At 43.0% G+C, this 18,743-nt stretch overlaps 1 protein-coding gene across 1 annotated transcript in view; it reads left to right on the forward strand.

Moving 5' to 3' along the window:
- The window catches only part of CCDC177 (coiled-coil domain containing 177), a 158,838-nt gene that overhangs the window by 19,133 nt on the left and 120,962 nt on the right, over positions 1 to 18,743 (forward strand). The window lies entirely within an intron of this gene.

The following is an 18,743-nucleotide window of genomic DNA, read 5'->3' on the forward strand; positions in this document are numbered from 1 at the left end:
CTGCTCTAGTTGAGTGAGCTTTCAGATATCTCGGTGGGTCTAATCCTTCTTTTTGTAAGCAGAAATTTATGGTGTTTTTTATCCTGTTAGTGTCGGTAGATTTTGCTGCTTTAGCCCCTTTAGCTTTCGCCCCGAACTGTATGAATAAATGCTCTGACATCCTGAAAGGCTCTGTTCTTGCCATGTATTTCAATACTGCCCTTCTTACATCCACTTTGGATATTTCCTCCTCCTCCGAGAAAGCGGGTAAAATAATTTCTTGTTGCATATTGTTGTATGAGGAAATTTTAGGAATAAATCCTGGCAATGTACGGAGGATCAATGCATTTCCTAAGTCTCTTAGGTAGGGTTCTCTACAAGACAGAACCTGAATCTCGCTAACCCGTCTAGCCGATGCAATGGCCACCAAAAAACATGTTTTCCATGTGAGAAACATGATATCAATCTTCTCTATCGGTTCAAAGGGTTCCGTTGTTAGACATTTTAGAACCTTCGGCAGATCCCAGGAAAGCATTGGCTTGTTAACCTTTGGGCACAAATTCTTGACACCCTTGAAACATCTTCTGATAAGAGGATGATTGGAAAACTTTCCTGCTTACTTACCGGGCTTACTTGCGTTATTTAAGGTAGAAATAACTTCCTCCGACAGACCCATAGTGCTGAATGCAGTTAATTCACCTTCCATGCGGCCAATTGTAGGGAGTTCAACCCTTGATGGTAAACTCCCCTCTGCTCCAATAGGTCGATCCTTTTGGGTAACTGGTAGAACTGATTCTGCGCTAATTCTTTTATCAGTGAAAACCAGGCCCTTCTCAGCCAGTATGGAAGGATCACTATAGCTTTGGCTTTCTCCATCTTGATCTTCCATAATGTCCTTTGGATCAGAGCTGGTGGGGGAAAGAGATAAACAAATGTCCTGCTCCACGAAATCGAGAGACCGTCCAGATGGGTCGGGTTGTCCAATGAGGATAGAGAGCAGAACTCCTTTAACTTGGCATTTTGTTTTGTTGCAAATACGTCCAGCTGTGGTTGTCTGAACTTTTCCGTAATTTCTTGAAAGACTTCTTGTCTCAACTCCCATTCTCCCGGATGTCAGGTTTTCCGGCTGAGGAGATCCGCTTTTACAATCAGAGTGCCTTTTAGATGAACTGCTGTCAGGTTGTTGACGTTGTCTTCTGCCCAACAAAATATCTGTGCACATTGGTTCACTAGCGACGCACACACCTTGTTCCCTCTTGTTTGTTTAGATAAAACACCGTAGGTAGGTTGTCTGAACGTACCACTACGTCTTTGCCGCACAAGAAAGGAGCGAACTGGATCAGAGCTAGGTAAACTGCTCTTAATTCCCTCATGTTGGAGGAAAGGGACTTTTCTGATTGGGCCCATCTTCCTTGAAACCATTGATGCCCAACAAACTCTCCCCATCCGTGTGCTGAGGCGTCTGTTGTTATGGTTACTGTTTGCTGAGCTGGAAGCAATGATTTTCCTTTTGAAAACCTGTTCGGGAACAAGCCACCATTGTAGGTCCATACATAGTCATGTCGAAATCCAGATGCGTTTTTCCAGTGTTGATTGTGACCGTCCCATGATGTCAGTATCTTGGATTGCAAAGCTCTCATATGAGCTTTTGCCCACTGGACCACATCTATTGTTGATGTTGCCCAATACCCTCATAGCTTGGCGAATGGATACCACTCTGTTCTTCAATAGCCAATTTATCTGCTGTCTCAAACTCCTTTCTCTTTCCTGCAATATGGAAATCTTCATGGTCACTGAGTTTACTATATACCCTAAGAATTAGATTTCTTGTAATGGCACTAACTGCGATTTTTCTTTGTTGACTAGAAAACCATGACTCTGGAGGACCTCTATTGTTTTGTTCACATGATTCGTCAACTGTTGCCTTGATCCTGCTTTTATCCATCAGTCGTCCAGATACAGCACTATACTGATCCCTTGAGTACGTAATGCTGCTGCAATGACTATCACCATCTTTGTGAATACTCTCGGGGATGAGCTTAGGCCGAATGGCAGACATGTAAACTAGATGCCATATCACCTCCCCTACTCTGAGGGCCACTCTCAGATACTTCCTGTAACTGGGATGTATTGGCACATGCAGATATGCATCTGACAAATCCAGTGTTGCCATAAAATCCCCTTGATTCAGTATCGGAAACACCGACCTGATGCTCTCCATCTTGAAATGCTTCTTTTGAATAGACTTGTTCAGGTATGTCAAGTCTATTACTAGCCTCCCTTTTCCATTTGTCTTCAGAACAGCAAAGATTCTTGAGTATACCCCCGCAAAATACTCTTTTGCTGGAACCCACTCTATTGCATTTTTTGCAAAGAAATCCAACACTAGGGGCAGCAATTTCTCGTCTTGTTCGGTGTTGAGGAAAAACTTTTCTTGAGGTTGATCCAGAAATTCCAGTTTGTAGCCTGTTCTTATGACAGAAAGGACCCACCTGTCTCTTGTCATATTTTCCCAAACTGGAAAAAATTTGGCTAATCTTCCTCCAACTTGCGGCAATATTAATATGGCGTCATAATTCTTTCTTTTTTACAGGTGACTTCCTTTGGTTGGCAGTATTATAGCCTACATTCCTCTTTTGTCTATAAAATTTTTGTCTCGTATAACCTCCAGCCTGATAATTTTTCTTATAATATTTCGGGGATCTTTTCCATCTTGGATGCCCCTTAAATGACTCCTTCTTAGATGTCCCAGGAAAAGCATTGTTTTCGTCATTCATGTCTTTGAGAATTGATTTTAGATTTGGGCCAAAAAAAGATTCTGGAGAAAATAGCAATAAACATAGGTGATTTCTTGCCGCCACATCTCCCTTCAGCCACTGCTTGATGCATAATGCCCTTCTGACAGAGTTGGTTTCTGCCATATTTTCAGATGATAGGCGAAGAGTGTCTAATGGGTCATCACACAAGAACTCCGCAGCTCATTTCATCACTGGTATTTTCTTTAACCCCTTAAAGGACTCAGCCCATTTTGGCCTTAAGGACTCAGACAATTTAATTTTTACGTTTTCATTTTTTCCTCCTCGCCTTCTAAAAATCATAACTCTTTTATATTTTCATCCACAGACTAGTATGAGGGCTTGTTTTTTGCGCGACCAGTTTTCCTTTGTAATGACATAACTCATTATATCAAAAAATGTATGGCGCAACCAAAAAACACTATTTTTGTGGGGAAATTAAAAAGAAAAACGCAATTTTAATAATTTTGGATGGTTTCGTTTTCACGCCGCACAATTTACGGTAAAAATGACGTGTGTTATTTATTCTGAGGGTCAATACGATTAAAATGATAACCATTATTACATACTTTTATATTATTGTTGTGCTTAAAAAAATCACAAACTTTTTAACCAAATTAGTACGTTTATAATCCCTTTCTTTTGATGACCTATAACTTTTTTATTTTTCCGTATAAGCAGCGGTATGAGGACCCATTTTTTGCGCCATGATCTGTACTTTTGTTTTGATACCACATTTGCATATAAAAAACTTTTAATTAATTTTTTATAATTTTTATTTTTATAAAATGTATTAAAAAAGTAGCAATTTTGGCCTTTTTTTTTTTTACGTTCACGCCGTTCACCGTACGGGATCATTAACATTTTATTTTAATAGTTCGGACATTTACGCACGCGGTGATACCAAATATGTCTATAAAATTAATTTTTTACGCTTTTTGGGGGTAAAATAGGAAAAAACGGACGTTTTATTTTTTTATTGGGGGAGGGTATTTTTCACTTTTTTTTTTACTTTTACATTTTTTTACATTTTTTTTTACACTTGAATAGTCCCCATAGGGGACTATTCATAGCAATACCATGATTGTTAATACTGATCTGTTCTATGTATAGGACATAGAACAGATCAGTGTTATCGGCTATCTTCTGTTCTGGTCTGCTCGATCACAGACCAGAGCAGAAGACGCCGGGAGCCGGAAGCAGGAAGGTGAGGGGACCTCCGTGCGGCGTTCTGAATGATCGGATCGGCCATTGCCGGCGGGTCCCTGGCTGCGATCAGCAGCCGGGATCAGCCGCGCATGACACGGGCATCGCTCCGATGCCCGCCGTTATGCACAGGGCGCAAATGTACATCCTGGTGCGTTAAGTACCACCGCACCAGGACGTACATTTACGTCCTGCGTCCTTAAGGGGTTAATATATCTTCTCTAGACACACCTTCCTGCAGATCCTTAGTCATTTGGCTTAACCAAACTCTCAATGCCCTGGCCACCGGCAATTATGCCATGCCTATTTTGGACACTGCCGCTGCCGTAGAATATGCCTTCTTTGCCAGCGACTCTGCTTTCCTGTCCATAGGATTAGCTAACACAGAAGTATCCTCCAATGGAAAATAGGATTTCTTTACCAGTTTTGCTACTGGTAAATCCACCTTCGGCGGATTGTACCAGGAAGTAGATGCTTCAGAGTCAAGCCTATATACCGACTTAAAGCGTGACCCCACATCTACCCTCTTCTCTGGTTTCTCCCAGTTAGCTTTGAACCATTTAAAGGACATCTGCAGTGCTGGGCAAAATTTTTAAAGACCTTTCCAACGATGTCTCCCCCGTCAAAATTGGCCCAGCCGTTCTCCCGCTATGAGCACATGAATTACAGAGGACAAGTGAAAGAAAAACTACATCTCCCATCATGCCTTGTGCTTACTTCCTGTAAGCTGCTGCCCTCCCCCTGTTCTCTCTCCCAAGCAAATTATAATATTGTAACGCCCCCATCTCCCTCCCCTGTGCATATACCCTCCCCTTCTGCTCATCTCCCCCTCCCCATGCTGGCTCCTGTCCAGTGATGAAGCAGCTGCCTCCGTGCTCATGTTAGTTCCTAGCTATGTAGACAGACAGTCTGCATAGCTAGAATCAGCAGTGTCAGCACTGGAGAGTGGATAGTGAAAGTAAAAATGGTAAAAACATAATTGTTTGTCTATAAAACTGTCCTGATATTGGTCCCTCCATCCTTTTCAAAACTACAACTCCAAGCATGCCCAGTTATTTTTTATGCTGTTCGGGCATGCTGGGAATTGCAGTGGTGTCTCCAGCTGTTGCAAGACTACAAATCCCAGCATGCCCTGTCAGCTTTATGCTGTATGTTCATGCTTCTAGTTGCAGAGGTGACTCCAGCTGTTACAAGACTACACATCCCAGCATGCCCTGACAGCTTTCTGCTGTTCGTGCATGCTTGGAGTTGCAGTGGTGCCTCCAGCTGTTGCAAGACTACACATCCCAGCATGCCCTGACAGCTATCTGCTGTACGTGCATGCTTGGATTTGCAGTGGTGCCTCCAGCTGTTACAAGACTACATATCCCAGCATGCCCTGTCAGCTTTCGTCTGTTCCTGCATGCTTGTAGTTGCAGCGGTGCCTCCAGCTGTTGCAAGACTACACATCCCAGCATGCCCTGTCAGCTTTCTGCTGTTCCTGCATGCTTGTAGTTGCAGCGGTGCCTCCAGCTGTTGCAAGACTACATATCCCAGCATGCCCTGACAGCTTTCTGCTGTACGTGCATGCTTGGATTTACAGCGGTGCCTCCAGCTTTTGCAAGACTACACATCCCAGCATGCCCTGTCAGCTTTCTGCTGTACCTGCATGCTTGTAGTTGCAGCGGTGCCTACAGCTGTTGCAAGACTACACATGCCAACATGCCCTGTCAGCTTTCTGCTGTTCCTGCATGCTTGTAGTTGCAGCGGTGCCTCCAGCTGTTGCAAGACTACATATCCCAGCATGCCCTGTCAGCTTTCTGCTGTTCCTGCATGCGTGTAGTTGCAGCGGTGCCTCCAGCTGTTGCAAGACTACATATCCCAGCAAGCCCTGACAGCTTTCTGCTGTACGTGCATGCTTGGATTTGCAGCGGTGCCTACAGCTGTTGCAAGACTACATATCCCAGCATGCCCTGACAGCTTTCTGCTGTACGTGCATGCTTGGATTTGCAGCGGTTCATCCAGCTGTTGCAAGACTACTTTATGCTGTTCCTGCATGCGTGTAGTTGCAGCGGTGCCTCCAGCTGTTGCAAGACTACAAATCCCAGCCTGCCCTGTCAGCTTTCTGCTGTTCCTGCATGCTTGTAGTTCCAGCGGTGCTTCCAGCTGTTGCAAGACTACACATCCCGGCATGCCCTGACAGCTTTCTGCTGTTCCTGCATGCTTGTAGTTGCAGCGGTGCTTCCAGCTGTTGCAAGACTACACATCCCAGCATGCCAGGTCAGCTTTCTCTTTTACTGGGATTTGGAGTAGGTCCACATGTCAATAGAAAAGTGTTTTACAACAGGTGTGCCTCAAGCTGTTGCGATCGCTCTCTCTGTCTCTCTCTCTGTCTCTCTCTCTCTCTCTTTCTCTCCCCCCCCCCTCTCTTTCTCTCTCTCTCATTCTCTCTCAATTTCTCTTTCTTTTTTTCTCTCTTTCTTTCTTTCTTTCTCTCTTTCTCTCTCTATTTTTATTGAAGATCCCTTATGTGTCTGTGAACTTCCGTAATTGCTGATACAAAGAATACACATATTATGAATAAAAAACTAATAATTTAATACAAAAATGTTGTAACAACAACTCACAACTCACAAATGTATGAACAATAAACATTATCAAAGATATATCCTATATGATTTTTTGAAAAATCAGGTTAATCTAATAAATTTCTAAATGTATTATCGCTGAAATCTTGATTCGTATTGCTCTAGTAAAACAGAGGTATCCGGTCTTGGAACGGGGGCAATATTTGTAGGATTAACTTCCCTCTGAGATACCCAGTCACTCACAGTTGGGTCAACTACTACTTTGAAAATATTGTCTAGAACCTCTTTCATAAAATCTTGTGAGGTGGGTTCATAAACAGCCTTGACAATAAAATCTCTCCGCGCCTTAGAGTACACATATTTGTAGCGTTCACTTCCCAACTGTTCACTTGAAGATGTTTCCCTTTTTACTGTTGCTTGAATTCTGCCAACATTTTTGTTGTGGTCCAATGCTGCAAGCTGGGTTCTTGCAATCATTGAGTCGATAAAAAAATGAATTCTCTTCAGCCTGTACTTGAGACAGACACTATGGTATATCTCAAGTTCCCCAGTGTGACAGAAATGTGATAGTTGGCGAATGTCCCTCAGTAAAACGGGATTTAAACAAACTTTGCTAAGTACGTTATGTGGTGGTAAGCCAGGTTCTAACCATTTATTTTTTTCAACTTGTTCAGCTGTAAGGGGGGGATGTAGACCCCCCGAGTAAATAGAGTCGCCCTCCCAAGCATGGTTATTGGCCACGTGGCGTGTGACAGATTTCCACCTTTCTACTAGGATGTCCGGGTTTTTATCACATGTGCGTGCACACCACCACAGGTGATTTTTCACTGGTTGTATCCAGGAATGGAGTACTTGTGTGTTTCTTTGTTTAGCCCCCGCTGCCAGTTTGTTTCCAACAGACTTCGCCACATGCCACACATCGAACTGATGTCCGATGTGTGCAAACTCTTCCCGCATTATTTTCCGTATTGAAATATGTCTATCAGTGGCTAGCATGGCAATTTCAATGTTTTTGTCCAACAAACTTTGGACACACTTTTTAAAGGCCAGCTTTTCTAAGCCAACTGATGTGGTGGATGGTTTCAGCTACTCAACATGGAAAGCACATACTTTTTTGGTGTGTGCGTCCATTAGAGTGTATGAGCAGTACTTTGCAGAAAACCCCGGGGAGTCATTCTGTCCGTCTCCAGTCAGGTAAAGCGGGGCATTTCCAATCTCACTAAGAATTTGCTCTTGCTCTTGTTTCCAGCTAAGATGTATTCCTGAGTAAATGTATAGCTTTTGATGAGTGAAAAAAGTTGACTGTGATATGCTCTTCATGTTTATTATTCTGAAGAAACTTTCCATCTTATTTATACTGTTCCCACTTAGGACGGTAGCAGCCGATAGCAATGCATTTCCTGCAGGATTATTGCTGACTGTAGGTTGTGATTTCCACAAGGCACGCACATGTCCTTGAGAACATTTCACCGTAAGGTGAAACATGCTCCCCTGAAAATATTGCTTATAGTGTGTCAACTGCCCTTTACATTTCCTTTTTACCGGACAAGGGATCATACGAATCAATTTTTTAAAACATGATTCAAAGATTAAAAATTTTCTATCTCGAACCACATCTTCATTGATACAATGCAAGTCTTCAAAATCTTCAGGCAATTTAATTTCATCATCGCTGCTTGAAATTGATTCCTCCGGTTCTTCCTCTATATCAGGAGCGTGAAAGGAAGTGTCTTCTTGTGATTGTAGTAGCAGTTTCTTCGTTAGCCAACAGAAGATCCTCTTCTTCAACAAAGAATATAGGTGAAATGGGACCCAGATTTGGATCCATTTCTGGCAGAACACTTTCTGTTGGTTGTGGATAAGGCTCCAAAGAAAAAGGCAGTAACGTTTCTTCTGCAGTAAAATTGATAAAATAATTGTGTTCTGATAGACATTGAGTTTTCTGAACTGTACTAATTGTAGTCCCTTTAATGGGGGTTGATGTACACATTGCTGATGAATATGACAGTTCTATCAAATTAGCAGGGTCTGATTGTCCTTTTTAAAGTCCTTCTTTGGCCAAAGATAATTGCATAGCTTGTGAGCTTTCTCTGAGATTAGCCTCCGACATAGTCTCTTTTGGGCTTGATTTGGTATAGCAGTTTTACGTCTTTTGGGACTGCGATACATAAATGGCATAGTGTTGGTAACAAAATCCCTTTGGTTAACACTACATGGCTGTTTTCTCTTGCTTTGGGAATCATTATTACCAGGATCACCAACTCTTTTTAAAGTTGAGTCCTGTACGCCAGATGATGGACCATGTGAGGATACTTCTGCAGAGGATGAGGCCACTGAATCTGCAGAGCTTTGTGGAATCGTTTCAACACTCGAAGTAAAAGAGGAAGACAAAGTTGACTGCAATGACATTGATGTGAGAGGTAAAACTGTGGACGTTGTAGTTGTTGTTAGGTTTAAGAAGCTAGTCTCTGAAGTAGAAGTGGTACAAGCAGAGGTAAAGGTTACCACTGTGGTGGTTAAAGTAGAACATGTGCTAACAACTACTGGTGTCGGCAAGGTGGTAAAAGAAACAGTTGCTGTAGTTGCGGTCAATGTTCCACTTGCTTGGCATGATGTTGATGGTAGACTTGGAAAAATAGTCGGTTCTGCATCAGGCCGGAGTTTACGACGATCCTTAATAAATGTGTACGCCTCTTGCTCAAAATGTAGCGAACACATTCTGTAGGTGTCATTAGCTTTTCCAAGTAAAACCTTCTGCACCATCTGTTCCATATTTGCTGTAAACTGACCACTGTTCTGGAGCCATTTCCTAATGCGACCTTCATTATTAGGAAAAGTATGTAATATAATAGATGGGTTCAGTTTACGCCATGTGGTGGGGCATCCCTTTATGACACAGGCTGGCATTCTAATTGTAGAATTATAAATGAAAGAACAAAACCATTAGTGAGCTGTACCTTATTTTTACCTTGTAAAAAAATATATTGCATTTTGGGAATTTAACCCCTTAAGGACTCAGGGTTTTTCCGTTTTTGCACTTTCGTTTTTTCCTCCTTACCTTTTAAAAATCATAACCCTTTCAATTTTCCACCTAAAAATCCATATTATGGCTTATTGTTTGCGCCACCAATTCTACTTTGCAGTGACATCAGTCATTTTACCCAAAAATTCATGACGAAACGGGAAAAAAAATCATTGTGCGACAAAATCGAAGAAAAAACGCCATTTTGTAACTTTTGGGGGCTTCCGTTTCTACGCAGTGCATATTTCGGGAAAAATGACACCTTATCATTATTCTGTAGGTCCATATGGTTAAAATGATACCCTACTTATATAGGTTTGATTTTGTCGTACTTCTGGAAAAAATCATAACTACATGCAGGAAAATTTATACGTTTAAAAATGTCCTCTTCTGACCCCTATAACTTTTTTATTTTTCCACATACAGGGCAGTATGAGGGCTCATTTTTTGCGCCGTGATCTGAAGTTTTTATCGGTATGATTTTTGCTTTGATCGGACTTTTTGATCACTTTTTATTAATTTTTTAATGGTATAAAAAGTGACCAAAATACGCTTTTTTGGACTTTTGAATTTTTTTGCGCGTACGCATTGACCGTGCGGTTTAATTAACAATATATTTTTATAGTTCAGACATTTACGTACGCGGCAATACCACATATGTTTATATTTATTTACACAGTTTTATTTTTTTTTATGGGAAAAGGGGGGTGATTAAAACTTTTATTAGGGAAGGGGTTAAATGACCTTTATTAACACTTTTTTTTTGCAGTGTTATAGGTCCCATAGGGACCTATAACACTGCACACACTGATCTCTCATCCTGATCACAGGCGTGTATTAACCTTCCTGCCTGGATCTCAGGCACGGAGCAGTCATTCGCGGATCGGACACCGAGGAGGCAGGTAAGGGCCCTCCCAGTGTCCTGCAAGCTGTTAAAGGATTAAATTGTTAATATTTTCCATCAATTTTAATATGGTTATTGATTTTTTTTTCCAACTATGAATGTGCTGTGTGGAGTTACTACAGCTACTATTACATAGAAATGGGGCCTACAGTGAGTGATGCTGCACTCAACGGCTGCAGAAATCTTCCATCTCACCACTGATACGCAGCGTTAGTCAATATCCACCAGGGAGTTGGACAGAGCGGGCCCCCCACGATCAGACATCTTATCCCCTATCCTTTGGATCGTGGATAAGATGTTTTTGCCCGGAATACCCCTTTAAAATCACTTTTCTACATTCACCTGTTTGTCCCGTGCCGGCCTCATGGTCCAGCGGTGCGAACCTCATTCAGCTTCCTGGGGATGGGAACGCCACAGAGCCGTCGGCGTATCACCGGCCGAGGCGGGACATCGCTGTGGCCGGTGATACGCTGACGGCTCTGTGGCGTTCCCATCCCCAGGAAGCTGAATGAGGCACCGCTGGACTGCGAGGCCGGTACCGGACAAACAGGTGAATGTAGAAAAGTGATTTAAAGGGGTATTTCGGGCAAAAACATCTTTTCTCCGATCCAAAGGATAGGGGATAAGATGTCTGATCGCGGGGGAGCCCGCTGCTGGGACCCCCCGCGATCTCACTGCAGCAGCCCGCATTCTATGCGTAACTGCACCTGCACCTCCGGGCTTCCGATACGGGGACGTGACGTCACGCCACGCCACCTCCATTCATTTCTATGGGAGGGGGCATGACGGCCGCAACTCCCCCTCCCATAGACATGAATGTAGTGGGCGTAGCGTGGCGTCACGTCCCTGTATCGGAAGCCCGGAGGTTTCCGAAACTGCAGGTGCAGTTACGCATAGAATGCAGGCTGCTGCAGGGAGATCGCGGGGATCCCAGCGGCGCCCCCCCCCCCCGTGTTCAGACATCTTATCCCCTATCCTTTGGATCAGGGATAAGATGTTTTTGCCCGGAATACCCCTTTAAAGTTTATTTTGTTTATTTTTGCCACCATGGCACAGCAATATGTAAAAGTCTTGCACTACAGATGTCTTTTGATTTGCTAGGAGATAAAGTTCTTGGAGTAGAGAACAAAAGAGAGGGGGTTAGGGGAAGACTTAGAGTATGTTGGAGCCAAGCAATTTAGTTATCCTGTCTGAATTCTAATACGTAAATGAGTGTCCTCCAAAATACTATAACAAATCACCAGCACCACCCCCGATTTTTTTTTAAGTCTGACCAGGCTCCTGACCTGTTCCTTGGTAGACGGTCTGAAATGTGAAGACAACATCTCCCCCAGCTCTGTCTGGACTCTGGCAGAGCCAAAGTGGTATGTTAATTACCAACGTCTACCTGACAACAAAGTTTTTACAGCAAAAAAACCATGGTCAGACAATATTACAAAAAAAAAGGTGGGGGTTAGACGGTGGTCTGGGTGTTTGGAGCACACTAATTGGATTATCAGAATCCAGAAAGACCTAACTGAATAGGTTGGCTCCAACACACTATGACCCTACTCCCAAAGCCTATCTATATTTTTTAACCATGTTTTGATAGTAGTTAAACCTTTTTTCTGTGGTAGACGGTCAAAAATTTACAGACAAGATTGAACAAAGGGCAATGTTGTCTTTATATTTCACATAATCATCCATGGAAAAAAGGTTTGACGGCTAACAAACATAAAGAATGATAACACAAGAATGATGAAAATGGAATAAATATATATATATATATATATATATATATATATATATATATTTATTTTATTAGTATATATTGGGTGTGAGTGGCACTATTAGCCGGGTCTAGGGGTCTGAACACGACCCCACCAAGTAAGCAAATAGCCTAAACAGGAAAAAAAAGAGGCACTCCGGTATCCAAAAGGCAAAGTGGTTTATTCACATATCCATCAATATATTGTGGTTTTGGTCGTTATCAAGCATCTTTCTTGATAAAGACATCATTGAGGGGATCAGTTTGTACTGACGGATGTTTGAATAAAAGAATTAGCATTTTGGATACTGGAGTGCCGCTTTTACATGCCGTATATAGATATATATATATATACATACACACACACGCCGTGTATATATATATATATATATATATATATTTTTTTTTTTTGTGTGTATATATATATATATATATATATATATATATATATATATATATGGCATTATTTTATTGTCTTATTCTATGCATATATATATATATATATATATATATATATATATATGTATAAAAATAATTATAATACATGCATATAATTAGATATAATATATATATATATATATTGTGACGATCCGTCTTGGGGATTAGCTCTGGGATCGTCCTGGACCACGCCACAGGATGCGTTTCTTCTCAATAAACCAGCAAACAAACGCTTATAATGAAAATCTGGCACCTTGCCAGTTTTATTAGACAGGTTGCAGGGAAAGAAATAAACAAAAAGCAGGAACAAAACAAAATCCTAGACCGTCTGGTCACTGACTAAACAGATCAGCTTGTCCTGACTAACAACCGCTGAGCTTCCCTCAGCCGGTTAAACATATGTCCCCTGCAACCTTCTACTCACAATTCATGGCAGTCTCTTTGAGCCTCTCATAGCTCGGGCTGTGTACTCCTCAGCAGGCTCTGTCTCTTCCCTACAGCCCACATGCTGTCTCCTAGGAAGAGACCCAACTATTCTGTCTCTTTTCCTTTTAAAACACACACTTTCCCTTCCTGATACCTCATTAATCAGGCCACAGGTGGAGCATTCTGCAGAGATAGCAAGGGAAATACACCCTTTCCTTGCCACACTGCCACATATCCCCCCCCTCTGCTCAGACCACCGGGAAGGAGCACTTGTATTCAAAAGGCAGAGTCCAACTGCCTTTCCTTTTCCTTGAACAGCTACGTCCAACAGGTTTTGAGGCAATTGGCTTCCTTCATCAGTAGATTTTATCTGCACCACTTCAATGGTGCACCCTTCTTTCATTCGCACTTTCATCAGCCACCGAGCACAAGACTTTTGGTCACCTTTGACAAATTCCTTGTAAAAAGCTCCATTCATGTCACACCTTTCCAACACCAGGTTCTTCATCTTGGTCTGTGCAGTGCTCTGGACACTAGGTGCGGACAAGGCAGATGCTCTAAGCCATTGTCTTCTTCTGTCACTGGTATGACCATTGCACGAACTTTGCTGGTGGCCAACCGAGCCTGTATCACCCATTTGCAGGTCTTCTAAGTCATCCTCCACAATTTCAGGAGGCTTCCCTTTAATGCACCTGTCCATCTTCTCCTTGAGACGGACTCTTCTCCAAATTCTACTTCTGCTGACTTTCTTCCAGTGTTTTCTAATCCAGTGCCTCTCAGGGTTTCCACCACGACCCAGTCTTCTATCACAGTGACCTCTTTTTAAGGACTCTGCTTTCTTATTAGCCCTTTCTTTAGGGACACCGACTTTCACAGGCTCATTTTTAGGCTGAGAACTCTTGGCGCCTTTAGCCAGTTTTTCACCTGCACCTTCAGATGTGTCACTGAGTTTACTTGCAGCTTCTGCAGTTATCTCTGGTTTAACTTCTACCTCAGAGAACTTCTCTGCCTCAGAATTTTCACCATGCAATGTCAATAGCTCTGCAGCTTCAGAGGACTTCCCATATGGTTTCACCTCAGTCTCAGCTTCAGAGGACCTTTCATATGGCTTCTTCTCATGGTCTTCAGACTCTACTGTTTCTTGCGTCCATTGTTCAGACTCCGCCTTTTTTAGAGAAAGCATCCCTGTCTCCAGTAGCTTTTGCCCCACAAGCAGTTTTTCTTCTTTTACACGGACGGCTGTGGCTTTGGCCTCAGTTTCCATCTGAGACACTTTTAACCTCTCATTAGCCAGTTCTACTATAGCTTGGTCACGACTTTCTTTTAGGACCTTCATGTCCCCTTCCAGCTTTAAACATTTCTGCTGCTCACTCTTGAGCTTAGCAGAGTTCTTCTTCTCACTTTCCAGCAATTCTGTCAAGTTTTTGACAGTATCCTCCAGGGACAGCAGTTGTTCTCTCATCTGCTCATTGTCTTTATTCAGTTGCGCCATCTTGGACACTTTCTGCTCATCGACTTTTAGCTGAGCCTCTTGTTCAGAGAGCTGAGTACCCAGTGAATCCAAGGCAGCTGCGCGAGACTTAATATGCGTTTTGTTCTGCGCCTCCAGGCTCTGCACCTTATGAGCCATTACCACTTTCTCCTTCTCCAACTCTTCCATGGCTACCAACCTAGCCTTGTGATCACTTTGTAGAGCCAGATATGCCCCACACAGGACATTCACTTCTTCATCCTTGAATGAGATCTGCTTGGCCAGAATCTCCAATTCTCTCTCCTTGCTGGTCATAAGACCCTGGGAGCGGGACAGTTCATCCTGCAGAGCCGCCAACTCACTTTTGTGGCGCTCCATATCTTTCTGCAGCTGAAGCGTCACTTCCTGCTCTTTATTCAAGTCTGCAAGCGTTTTTTCTTTCTCCTCTGTCAGGTGATGAACTACTTCTTCCTTTTGAGACAATTTAGCAGAAACCATCTGTAAGGGTTCTTCAATGTTCTGGATCTGCTCCCTTTTTTTTTTACCAAGACCAGCGCGTTTTTTCCGAGATCTCTTACTTACAGCGGTATCCTTACTCTCACTGCTGGACCTTGTGACATTCTCTTGTCCTCTGACAGTCACTTGTCCTTGGCCTGTCTCTTCCTTCAAGCCAACTCGTTCAGACTCTTTTCCACCTTTAGGAGTAGTCTCCCCCTTTTCAAGGGTCTTGGTCACTTGGGCTTCAGGGTAGTTCCTGGACAGTCTCTCTGGACTGTCTCTCTGCTCACTGGCAGACTTCTCTTTCACTTCAACACTGTCTCTCTACTGCCCAGCAGAAAGGTCTAGGGCTCCTGGGTCTGCAACAACATCTGGTCCAGTGGTTCGACCTTCCTGGTCACGATCCATCTCTGGTCCAGACATCACATCTCCTTCACTCAGGACTCTGTCTGTGACAGTAAGCACAGCACCCAGCTCCACATGTACTCTCTTCAGTACTTCTACATTATCCACAGACATCTCTGTAGCTTCTTTTCCAGTCACCTCTTCCAGATGACCGCGCAACTCTAGCTCCAACTTGGGCTCATCTTCAGATGGCAGATGGAACACATGTTCCTGTACCTGATCCGTTTCTGGTTTCACTGAAGATTTTGTTTCAGTCAGAGGCGCACTTGTCACTTGAGTCGCTGGATCCTCTTGGATTGACTCATGGTCTGGTCTTCAGCTCCCCCAGCAGTCTGGCAGACCCCTATCTGACCTACATCTAGTGACTGCTGACACTCCCCGTCCTCAGCCTCTGCTGAGTAACTCTCCACTAGTGTGTGGTGCAAGTCAAGTGTTGTGGGCCTATCAGGTGTACCTGCTCTAGTTGCCCGCATCCTCCACCAAAATGTGACGATCCGTCTTGGGGATTAGCTCTGGGATCGTCCTGGACCACGCCACAGGATGCGTTTCTTCTCAATAAACCAGCAAACAAACGCTTATAATGCAAATCTGGCACCTTGCCAGTTTTATTAGACAGGTTGCAGGGAAAGAAATAAACAAAAAGCAGGAACAAAACAAAATCCTAGACCGTCTGGTCACTGACTAAACAGATCAGCTTGTCCTGACTAACAACCGCTAAGCTTCCCTCAGCCGGTTAAACATATGTCCCCTGCAACCTTCTACTCACAATTCATGGCAGTCTCTTTGAGCCTCTCATAGCTCGGGCTGTGTACTCCTCAGCAGGCTCTGTCTCTTCCCTACAGCCCACATGCTGTCTCCTAGGAAGAGACCCAACTATTCTGTCTCTTTTCCTTTTAAAACACACACTTTCCCTTCCTGATACCTCATTAATCAGGCCACAGGTGGAGCATTCTGCAGAGATAGCAAGGGAAATACACCCTTTCCTTGCCACACTGCCACAATATATATATATGCGCTGTAATTATCTAATAATATACATTACACACTCATATATATATATATATATATATATATATATATATATATATTTGTAAATTAGAGATTTATAATATATATATATATATAAATAAAATTTTATATATATTATAAAATTATATGGCATTATTTTATGGTCTAATTAAATGCATATATATATATATATATATATATATATATTTAATTTTTTTAAAATATATATATATATATATATATATATATATATATATATATGGCGTGTGTATGTATATATATATATATATATATATATATGTATATATATACAGCAACAGAAGAATGCAGCAGCACACTGCCAGCACAAGGATATAGGTGCAACATGAATATGCAGTTAAAACATGGAGAGCTATACAGCTATGGTGTAATAGATGCAAATGGGAAACTATGAAATAGTGAGGCACTTAGCTCGCAAATTTGTCTCCGCCGGCGGTCAAATAGCTTGGACCGTCCCACCGCGATAAGGTAGCCTCCTGGGACGGACCCTACTCTGTGAATATGCCTCTGTGTGAACAGTTCAGTAAGCATAGCAGGATCTGGAACATCCAAGCCACCTTATATACACACCTGATAGAGGTGGGTGGGGTGCAAGGCCAACATGGAGGTAGCCACTCCCCCGTATGTGCAATACAGACAAAGAATAAGTCAGCCAGCACTTTAGTTGATACCAAACTATTATATGGACCTGGCCTACAGGTGCACGCTACTAGGCTAGATATACAGCAACAGAAGAATGCAGCAGCACACTGCCAGCACAAGGATATAGGTGCAACATGAATATGCAGTTAAAACATGGAGAGCTATACAGCTATGGTGTAATAGATGCAAATGTGAAACTATGAAATAGTGAGGCACTTAGCTCGCAAATTTGTCTCCGCCGGCGGTCAAATAGCTTGGACCGTCCCACCGCGATAAGGTAGCCTCCTGGGACGGACCCTACTCTGTGAATATGCCTCTGTGTGAACAGTTCATTAAGCATAGCAGGATCTGGAACATCCAAGCCACCTTATATACACACCTGATAGAGGTGGGTGGGGTGCAAGGCCAACATGGAGGTAGCCACTCCCCCATATGTGCAATACAGACAAAGAATAAGTCAGCCAGCACTTTAGTTGATACCAAACTATTATATGGACCTGGCCTACAGGTGCACGCTACTAGGCTAGATATACAGCAACAGAAGAATGCAGCAGCACACTGCCAGCACAAGGATATAGGTGCAACATGAATATGCAGTTAAAACATGGAGAGCTATACAGCTATGGTGTAATAGATGCAAATGTGAAACTATGAAATAGTGAGGCACTTAGCTCGCAAATTTGTCTCCGCCGGCGGTCAAATAGCTTGGACCGTCCCACCGCGATAAGGTAGCCTCCTGGGACGGACCCTACTCTGTGAATATGCCTCTGTGTGAACAGTTCAGTAAGCATAGCAGGATCTGGAACATCCAAGCCACCTTATATACACACCTGATAGAGGTGGGTGGGGTGCAAGGCCAACATGGAGGTAGCCACTCCCCCGTATGTGCAATACAGACAAAGAATAAGTCAGCCAGCACTTTAGTTGATACCCAACTATTATATGGACCTGGCCTACAGGTGCACGCTACTAGGCTAGATATACAGCAACAGAAGAATGCAGCAGCACACTGCCAGCACAAGGATATAGGTGCAACATGAATATGCAGTTAAAACATGGAGAGCTATACAGCTATGGTGTAATAGATGCAAATGTGAAACTATGAAATAGTGAGGCACTTAGCTCGCAAATTTGTCTCCGCCGGCGGTCAAATAGCTTGGACCGTCCCACCGCGATAAGGTAGCCTCCTGGGACGGACCCTACTCTTCGAATATGCCTCTGTGTGAACAGTTCAGTAAGCATAGCAGGATCTGGAACATCCAAGCCACCTTATATACACACCTGATAGAGCTATTACACCATAGCTGTATAGCTCTCCATGTTTTAACTGCATATTCATGTTGCACCTATATCCTTGTGCTGGCAGTGTGCTGCTGCATTCTTCTGTTGCTGTATATCTAGCCTAGTAGCGTGCACCTGTAGGCCAGGTCCATATAATAGTTTGGTATCAACTAAAGTGCTTGCTGACTTATTCTTTGTCTGTATTGCACATACGGGGGAGTGGCTACCTCCATGTTGGCCTTGCACCCCACCCACCTCTATCAGGTGTGTATATAAGGTGGCTTGGATGTTCCAGATCCTGCTATGCTTACTGAA

The sequence above is a fragment of the Hyla sarda genome, chromosome 11 (genome assembly GCF_029499605.1).
Source record: "Hyla sarda isolate aHylSar1 chromosome 11, aHylSar1.hap1, whole genome shotgun sequence".
Classification (NCBI taxonomy): domain Eukaryota; kingdom Metazoa; phylum Chordata; class Amphibia; order Anura; family Hylidae; genus Hyla; species Hyla sarda.